Genomic DNA, 9833 nt, shown 5'->3' on the forward strand with positions numbered 1-9833 from the left:
ACCCCAGATAGGTTCAGAGTTGAACTCCACGCACCAAATCTCCGTTCCACCTTTAGCTGAGACAAGCTAGCATGAGCAGCTACGATCATGGGCCTCATCACCGCGCGCGCGCACGCACGCACGCACACACACACACACACACACACACACACACACACACACACAATGAGTCCCCCCAAATGATGTTAAGTGCTAATGGGTGACAGTGAAAGCTGTGTGTTAGCTTGTTGAAAAGTGTCCCATGTAAAACAACAATTTGTTTCAGGAGAGCAGAAACAGGATCAGGTCTTCTCACTTTAGTCTGAGCCCTCAGAAACATCCGACTCTTTACGGGACCCCTTGACATCCTGGACCCTAGGCATGTTCCTGGTTGGTCAGCTTGCTAATCATCCCAGATGTTGGAACATATTTAATGCAGGGCACATAATAACCTACAGTCTGACTTCACAGTGACTCCCGCTGAGCTCAGGCTCCATGCTGCTCTCTGCTGGTCAACTCCACAGCTGACCTGAGCTCAGCATCAAACTGCTGCTGCTTCACATGATGACTGTAACATGATATTCTGTCTGTTTTCACTCAAGCGATACTGTGTATTTTTGGGTTTTGTCCTTCTTAGATTAATTTACTACATATGGTATTTCTGCAGGGATGTGTTGTAGGTTTACTCAAAGCCTGTAAATATAATTTCCAATCTTCTTACCCCAAAAATTTACTGATGTTTAGTGAATGTAGATAAACAGTGGACCTTTCTTTATAGATTCCTTCTAAAAATCATTTCCTGTTGGTGCCCAGTCTGTACAGTAATACTATTAAATACTGCACTTATTAATGTTGTGATGTAAACAATACTGAGTGCTCCAAAAATGTGAGGTCTGAACATTATTGTCTTTATTTGTGGAGTATGAATCAGACATAGTGATAGGTCAAAACTGATGGAGAGAAGTGCAAAGGCTCACAGCTGTACAGTAAAGTTTGCTGCCTAACCCTAACCCAGGGATCACCAACTACATTTGTCCAAGGGCCAAAATGTATCCAATAGACACTATCGCGGGCCAGCGATTTTTATATAGCCCAGAATTTTGAAGTTGGGGGGGGGGGGGGATGCTAGTGGAGCACGCTCAGGCACAGCGGACCGCATAAAGCTTAGCAGACTCTTCACGCTAACGAAGGATCACTTCTAGGCAGGGTTGGGAGGGTTACTTTGTAAATGTAATCATCAGTTACTGAATGCTGAATACATAATCTGAAAGTAATCAGAATACAGTTACGTGTCTTAAAAATGTAACGTATTCAGATTACTTTTAGAATACTTTTGGAATACTTTCTTTTTCCATAACAGATGGGTATGTTTTGGTGAACAGGAGACACTTATGTTACTGTTTTAATGGCTTATCAAGAACTCAAACACAACATCTTGGTGTCATTCTGGACAGCTCCCTCTCATCTGCACCCCACATAAAAAACATCACCCGGACTGCATTCTTTGTACTGTCTTAAAACCTTTCCTTGGAATATGTTATGAATTGTAAGGTGTCCTTGAGTGCTTTGAAAGGCGCCCCTAAATATAATGAATTATCATTATTATTTATTATTATCTGAAACGATGGTAATAACTTTTAAAACTTTTTCCAGTCACTTGCCCCATGCATTCAGCAGCAGCAGGCCATTCACTTTGATTTGATCCCGTTATGAAATGTCATCATTTCGGCAATAAAGAAATGCTACATAAACGTTATCTTGCACATTTTATCTAACCATCTCCGTTTCTAACTTTCAATATATTTCAAAAGAGATCTCTCTCTCATCTGCGTGCGGGGGCGGGGCCTCACAGACACGCTGCATCTCGCTCAGATATGCTGCAGCGCTGTGCAGTGTGCACACAGTTCTGCCGGTAATGAATATTACATTTTATGAGGAATCTTTTCCACCAATAATTCCAATAAGTATTCCAAAATGTATTCACTTCAGGTTTACGAAAGTAACTGTAATCAGATTACTCGTTTTTCAAATGTAACGCCAGCTGAATGAAGTCAGCCAAGTTCAGACAGGAAGACCTATCACTTCGTATTGCACGTCATGGCAATACTCGCTCCCTTCACTAAATGATAGGGAGCGCCACTCCTCAGCAAACCTATCACGTCCCTCCATTCACAAGCCTAATCATCGCACCTGGTAATCCCTCTAGGTTTGCTGAGGAGTGGCGCTCCCTATCATTTAGTGAAGGGAGCGAGTANTGGCATATGTACTACAGCGTCTCCAGCGCTTTGAACGGCAATGTCCGTGGCTGTCTCCTCCTGATTGGTGGAGTTGGACCAATAGACGTAGCGCCACTTCTGTGACGTCATAGAAGTGTTCAAATCTGGATCAGTCTGTATCAGATCCGTTGCAGCCCCTTTTTTAAGAGATTTGGGTATGGAGGAAAATAGAGAGGGTTGTGTTTTCTGACACTTGATGAGTTCCCTGGAACACCGGGGACTCATATTCATGTATAAAAGACGTACAAAAGTGCATTTTGCATGATAGGTCCCCTTTAAGTTTGTTGGAATCCTGAAAACTGTGTTGTCATGTGACTCATATTGTCATGTGACCCAACCCAGTAGAGTAGGGTTAGGGCAGTGGCCACCAACTGGCGGCCCGCAGGCCACATCCGGTCCGCCAGACATTCTCATCCGGCCCGCACGACGGGGGTGACTGTGGCGTTGGCGGAGTGGTTAGTGCGTTCGCCCCCCACCCATTTTTTACAAANTTTTTCAAATGTAACGCCAGCTGAATAGTTAGCCAACTTGATTTTTGTATTCTGATTACGTAACACCGTTACATGTATTCCGTTACAACCCAACCCTGCTTCTAGGCTACTGTCCCTCAGCTCCTGCCTCTGGACTCTGTCGCTGCGGGGCTACTGCTGTGGTGCCGAGCGCACAAAGCGTGATCCGTTTGGTATTTTGAAAAATAAAAAGTATAAATATGCCTTATATAGGTATGGTCCTACACTATATTATTCAAATATAGCATGATAGGTCCACTTTAAACAAAAACAGAGAGCTGGTTTCTTTTTGTTTCTCTTGTGAATTTTCCCCGGAACACTTAGCACCGTATTAAAGTACATTTTATAACGTGTCAGTTTACTTAGTTTAAATATCAACTCAGTCCTCTGATGTGTTCAGGGTTATCCTGGCTGGTAATGGTGACTAGGCTACATTAGAAACAGAAAACAGATTTTGGATTACAGGGTATCATTTAAGTTGCATCAAGGAAATCTACGATCCAGATTTGTTGGTGTTGTGTTTTTTTTAGCTTAAAGGTGGGGTAGGTAATTTTGGAGAAACCAGCTCGAGTGCGCTAGAATTTGAAAATACACATCCGGAAAAAATCTGCCCCTTCCTTCAGACTTCCTTACAGAGCCCCTCCTCCAACACACACGAACGCGCACATGACCAATGAGGGCACGAGATACATTTTTGCACAGATGGAAGGCTGACAGGCAGGTAGGCCATCCAGTTACTTTAGCCGGCTCAGATGATTGGTCGTGCTTTTTACAGTACTACTGCTTCCACAGATTACATTTTTTTATGGATTTTTTGTCAAAGCACCATTGCTATTGGGATGTTAAGAGCATTCCATGGAATATAACAAAAAGTGTATTTCGAGCCGGTTTCTCAAACTTACCTACCCCACATCAGACTCAAATAGACCCAGGATATCTCAGCCTCCAATGCATCCGCTCCCACTTTAAATCGGTGACTTGTGAGTAATAAATTAATAATATAAAAAATAATATATATTTTTTTATATATCATTTATTAAAAACAAGTTTACAAAGTGCCTGCAGACAGAGACTGATACAGCAAGAGAAACATTGAAAAAATTACGAAAATATGAATCATAAATAAATGAGTTAGAAAAAAAACACCTGTAATTAAAAGGGGAATGGGTAATGTGCAAGGAAACATTTTTTTATGGCATTCCAGGAAAAAACGAGGCACAGTTAGTAAGGCCAACGCAAGAGTATCTCTGAATTAGAGAAATGATTTAATCGTGGCAATGCTCCTGATTTGACTGATAGTGGCTGTGTGGTGTGGTGTGTGTGTGTGTGTGTGTGTGTGTGTGTGTGTGTGTGTGTGTGTGTGTGTGTGTGTGTGTGTGTGTGTGTGTGTGTGTGTGTGTTCTGCACACCCTGTGACACTTCCACACTTCCTGCTTTGGGTCCAAGTACCTTCACTTCAGTGTCATCGCGAGGCATTAAGGACTCCAGTCCGTGCTCCACAACAGCATAATGAAGTGTGTCCTCACTCTGGAATCCATAAAACCAACATTATGATAAGCTGGGGGTCCAGGGTGTCCAGGTGCACCACATGTCCTGCCCCTCCTCGGCTGTCACACATGAAGGAGAGATTAAAGTGCATCATCTGTAGAGACAGTGTGTGTTAAAGCAGGATTCCTCGGAGCACCGCAGGACTCTGACAGCTCCTGTGTGTTCACGTTGATTGATGAGCCCTACTCCAAATGTTTTTTCAGCCAAATCAGTGGGAGTTTAAGTGCCTCGTGCATGCTAATACCAAACACAACATTAGCTGAGCCGTCCCAGTGCTAACTCTCTGCTGACATCATCACTCATCTCTCCGCATGACTCCGGCACTCAGAGGGGTGGAGATGGGAGGCAGACACCATTACTGATAATATACACATGGTGCTCAAGCTGTATGGAAACGGTGATTTGATCTGTTTTGGGGCAGCGACTCTGGACCTTAATATGTTGGGTTTCATCTCTTTGACCCAGGGCTGGGAGGGTTACTTTAAAAACATGTAATCTAATCTGAGTATCAACATATTAAAGTCATGTGCTGTTACTTATGCATCACCTCAATATAAATTGCAAAGCAAATAAAAACAAGAGAAATAAAAAACAATGAGATGATTGATCTGAGAGACGAATCAGATAGCTTTCCAGAGTGCTGAGACCCCGTTTCCCCAATAACAATTATTTCGGACGTTTGTTTTGCATGAAAAACGGCTAATAACGCTCCAAACAACTTGTCCAAACGTTTCAGAAGCTAGTAATGGTCCTAAACGTGATGATTTCCCTTGTTTTTCTTCCCGTACATCTGAAGACACTGATCCAGCTGTAGTGTACAAACTCTACAACAGCTCCTGTTCAATTCAGTCTCATTTCCATCAGCAGAAATCCATCCAGCGACTCAGGATAAGCCGCTGGGAATCTAGTATATCTGCCATTAGCTCCCCACAGCTCTGTGAGTCGCTGTGGTGGTAAACTGAATATGAAATCCGCCTTAGGAGAGCAGCAGAGGGCTGGACGGCCCCTAATGGCTTCATGTGGCCCCCCTAATGGCTTCATGTGGCCCCTCACTGTGTTCATCTCAGAGCAAGCCAAGCTCATCCTCTCCCTACAGGGCAGATAATGCAATTACACCCTCAGATCTGCAGGGGGCTCCCTCTGTCTCCATCTCCACCTCAGTGTGTGTGTGTGTGTGTGTGTGTGTGTGTGTGTGTGTGTGTGTGTGTGTGTGACTGCTAGGTCTCATGCTCTAGATTTACGGTTAATCAATCATGGTGCCGCCTTAATGACACCCTGCTGCTTCCCTAATGTCTTCTGGCAGAGCAGCCCGCCGCTGGCACAGAGCTCATGCAGGCACACATATGGCCGCCTCAAGTGAGTGACAGGACCCCTTTCATGTGAGCTGCCCTGCTCAGGATGCCATCAGCAACACACAGGCGCCGCTGGCTAGGACTGAGAAGGTGATGGAGGGAAGAAAATTAGAAAGGGAAGAGAGGGGAAAGTGTTGAAGAACATTTTGTGTGGCTCTCCTGATTGTCTCAGCCTCCTCAAAGTAAACTGTCAAGAACAATTCAACATGACAAGTGTCCTGTGCTGAAACACCTGCAATGATAGTGGGAAATAACACTGATAAATCATGAGGTACTAAGGAATGAGCATCCACTACATGATAACTGGATGCTAAGGACATCATATTTAGGTGAGTATACTCAGACATTACAGATTAAGTTAGGGTTAGAGTTGGTTAGAGTAGGGTATGTTTTTGGGTTGTACATTTCTGAATAATACATGAACTCTCTAAATTCTATGTGTACAGTATTAATGATATTCAAGTATTAACTCAACACACAACACAGGCCTACGGTAAGAGTATCCTAAGATTGCTTGCTGCAAATGAGATGGTTTAGGAAAGAAGGAAACAGAATAACATGTTTTTTAGAATGACAGGTTTCTGGGGTAAAGGATTGCTTCTCATTCCTCTGCAGATATCATGACGTGCAGCCTGAAGGAATGTATCACCGTGTTCAGATTCACTTACCTTCACAGAGCAGCACTTCACCAAATATAGTAGCCGTGTTTTTCTAGCACTCAGAAGCAGCAAGACAACTGTAAATCTGAATTGAATTTAATCCCAATCCGACACGGGCTTTACCCCAAACACAGCCCTTCAGAGGTGTCATCACATCCCTCAGAGAGAAGACCATAAAAAGGCCGGTGGATCCAGACCTGTGGCCTCATCCTGGCCCAGTTTAAAGCCTCATCCTGGCCCAGTTTAAAGCCTCATCCTGGCCCAGTTTAAAGCCTCATCCTGGCCCGGTTTAAAGCCTCATCCTGGCCCGGTTCAGAGCCTCACCTGGCGCGGTTTAGAGCCTCATCCTGGCCCAGTTTAAAGCCTCATCCTGGCCCAGTTTAAAGCCTCATCCTGGCCCAGTTTAGAGCCTCAACCTGGCCCGGTTCAGAGCCTCACCTGGCGCGGTTTAGAGCCTCAACCTGGCCCGGTTCAGAGCCTCACCTGGCCCGGTTCAGAGCCTCACCTGGCCCGGTTCAGAGCCTCACCTGGCGCGGTTTAGAGCCTCAACCTGGCCCGGTTCAGAGCCTCACCTGGCGCGGTTTAGAGCCTCAACCTGGCCCGGTTTAGAGCCTCATCCTGGCCCGGTTCAGAACCTCACCTGGCCCAGTTTAGAGCCTCTTCCTGGCCCAGTTTAGAGCCTCACCTGGCCCGGCTTAGAGCCTCTTCCTGGCCCAGTTTAGAGCCTCTTCCTGGCCCGGTTCAGAGCCTCACCTGGCCCGGTTTAGAGCCTCACCTGGCGCGGTTCAGAGCCTCGTCCTGGCTTCTCATCCTCTGATCCACTGTTTCTGTGGTGAAGAATTGAGAGGACATCTGCATGCAGGCGGCTGCAGTTGGAGGCCCATCTGTCCATTGGAGCGCTTTCTAATTTATGTTAGTTGTTGTCATCGTTGTCAACACACAGCACGGCGCTCCAGTCTTGAAAAAAAAAAACCTCCTCGTCAGCTGAAGTGACAGCGGATGAGATCTGGAACTAAAAGAGCAATCCATCATCTGAGAAAACTCCAGTTTGACACACACACACACACACACACACACACACACACACACACACACACACACACACACACACACACACGTATTAAACAACTCAACAGTCCAGTTGGAGTTTTATTTGGAGACACTGATAAATGCCAGTAACGCTGTCCTTGTAAGTGTTGTAGTTTTAAACATTTTAAGATCTTTATTTGATACATGANCTTTAGTTCCACCTGGAGTAAATCCACAAGCTACCCTGCAGAATACAAAGTTATTCAAACTAGCTGCACCTTTACCAGCTTTGAGAACACTTTCATGATCAATCATTATAAAAAATATCATATATATTATTCTGAAATGGACCAATCTACACAATGACTACTTTTACTGTCGCTACTTTAACTATATTTTGATGAGAATACTTTTCTACTTTTACTTGAGGAACATTTTGAATGCAGGACTTTTACTGAAACAGAGTATTCCTACACTCTGGTACTTCTACTTTTACTCAAGTACAAGATCTGAGTACTTCTACTTCTACTCAAGTACAAGATCTGAGTACTTCTACTTCTACTCAAGAACAAGATCTGAGTACCTCTACTTTTACTCAAGTACCCGATCTGAGTACTTCTACTCAAGTACCCGATCTGAGTACTTCTCCCACCTCTGTGTACATGCAACACATTTTAAGCAGGACTTAAATATTAACGACTCCACCTGAGAGGATATTAAAATGAACGTGTTGCAATCATATTGTGAAAGCTGTAAGCCCTTGTGTTTCCAGTGCTAATAAACACTGATAGGTTAGCGCCCCCTACTGGAAGAAGTGTGTGACAGGTACAATCCTTGTGTTTTATTGACATGGCTGTAAAACACTGCTGAACAAAACTCTGAAATTCATAGTTTACAGCTTACACAGTCGTGTTCATCCCAAGCTTGGAATCTCAACAACATAATTCAGACTTAAAGTAAATAAAATAATTTTCAGGGAAAAAAGGAATTGAGATGGAAGTGGAAACTGTCCGTGAAATAATATGAAATAGGATTGACTTGTTATTACTGATGTGTTACAGTACGAGCAGCAGGATGGAGCTTCTTAAAGACAATACAAACGTTATATGTCTCTCAGAATACTACAGCTCACATGTTCTGTGTTTGAGAAAGGACCATTTCATTCTGGGTTTGTCACTCCCCTCCATCGGGTCACAAATGTGTGGCATTGTAAAATAAAATGAATACAAGTGTTCACATTTCTTAATATAAATAAAACACTGATAAGCTTTGAATTGATAATATAAGATCAATTTAAGATATATAAAAAAAAAAACAGTCTATCAGGGGCCTTGTTAAATCCCACTGAGTTTAATCCTGAAAAGGCAATAAGAAGGAACATGATAACTGGGCTTTCAAACTGTTCAACCCCACAGAGCTGATCATACGACGGCAGCCAAACCTAAACCAACGAAGGAATGTGGAGCTTTCAATATCAGGCGAGACTACTTCCCATAAACGCCCGAAAGCTAAAACACCCGATCGAACTCCGTCTGACTCGTTGTTGCTGGGTTTCTGTTCTGATTGGGCTGCTGCTGCGGCATGTGGCCTCTCCGTCTGGGTGGGGCCAGGTACTCGAACATGGAGGTGTTGTGTGTGGAGAGCATGTTCTTCAGGTCTGAGGGCATGGGGTCGGACCAGAAGAAGTCGTGGTTGAGCGCGTCGTCGCTGTCTATGCGCTGCGCCGGGTCCAGAACCAGAAGCTTGTCTATCAGGTCCAGAGCGTACGGGTCCTTCACGTAGGCCTTCAGGCGGTCCTTCACTTTCCGCTTCTGCCCTTTAGGAAGCTCCATCTTCTGGTACAGCTCGTACTTCTTATCCACGCCGGGCCACACCTGAGAGAGAATAACGTTTCAAGATCCAGACAGAGAATACAAAAACTGCACAGGATGACTTTGCAGAGAGTTAGAGTTACAGAGGAGACGTTAACTGCAGTATTCACAAGTGTTATGTTTCTGGTATTTATACATTTACACGGCAGGAGGAGAACGTATTCCTTAACAGTTCCCACTTGAGTTTGTATGGTGGTGTGTCAGGGTTAGGGTTACAGATATGGAAATGAATGTAAGATCTGGAATGGCCTTACAACCATAACAAAAACTGCATTGCTTCAAAAAGTAATTTGCCCCCTGTATGATGCCTGGTGTTATTTTGTTAAAATTGTAAGTGTAGTACATGTTGTTCTTAAACTATGTCATATTTTATTGAATTCAAGCAGTTGTTGGTATACTGATGCTTTGTTTTGAATACAAATTGTGATTTCTAACATTATTTAGGTAGAGCTCAATGGGTTTTTTGCCTCTTCCTGCACTGTCTGTCATTTGTTATCTGTGGTTTTTGGGTATTATTAAATTACAAAACCATTTCTAGATCTTGAAAGTTGTTTTGATCATAAAGTAAAATACTAAATTGTTCAGTTCCAGATACCGCTGACTAATGGCA

The 9833-nt window shown here is 43.8% G+C and overlaps 1 pseudogene; it reads right to left on the reverse strand.

The window, feature by feature from the left end:
* Positions 1 to 8580: 8580 nt before the first annotated feature.
* On the reverse strand, positions 8581 to 9244 carry LOC104945261 (cyclin-dependent kinase 9 pseudogene; annotated as a pseudogene).
* Positions 9245 to 9833: the final 589 nt, after the last annotated feature.

The sequence above is a fragment of the Notothenia coriiceps genome, unplaced genomic scaffold, assembly GCF_000735185.1.
Source record: "Notothenia coriiceps isolate Sejong01 unplaced genomic scaffold, NC01 NC01_scaffold00009337, whole genome shotgun sequence".
NCBI lineage: Eukaryota > Metazoa > Chordata > Actinopteri > Perciformes > Nototheniidae > Notothenia > Notothenia coriiceps.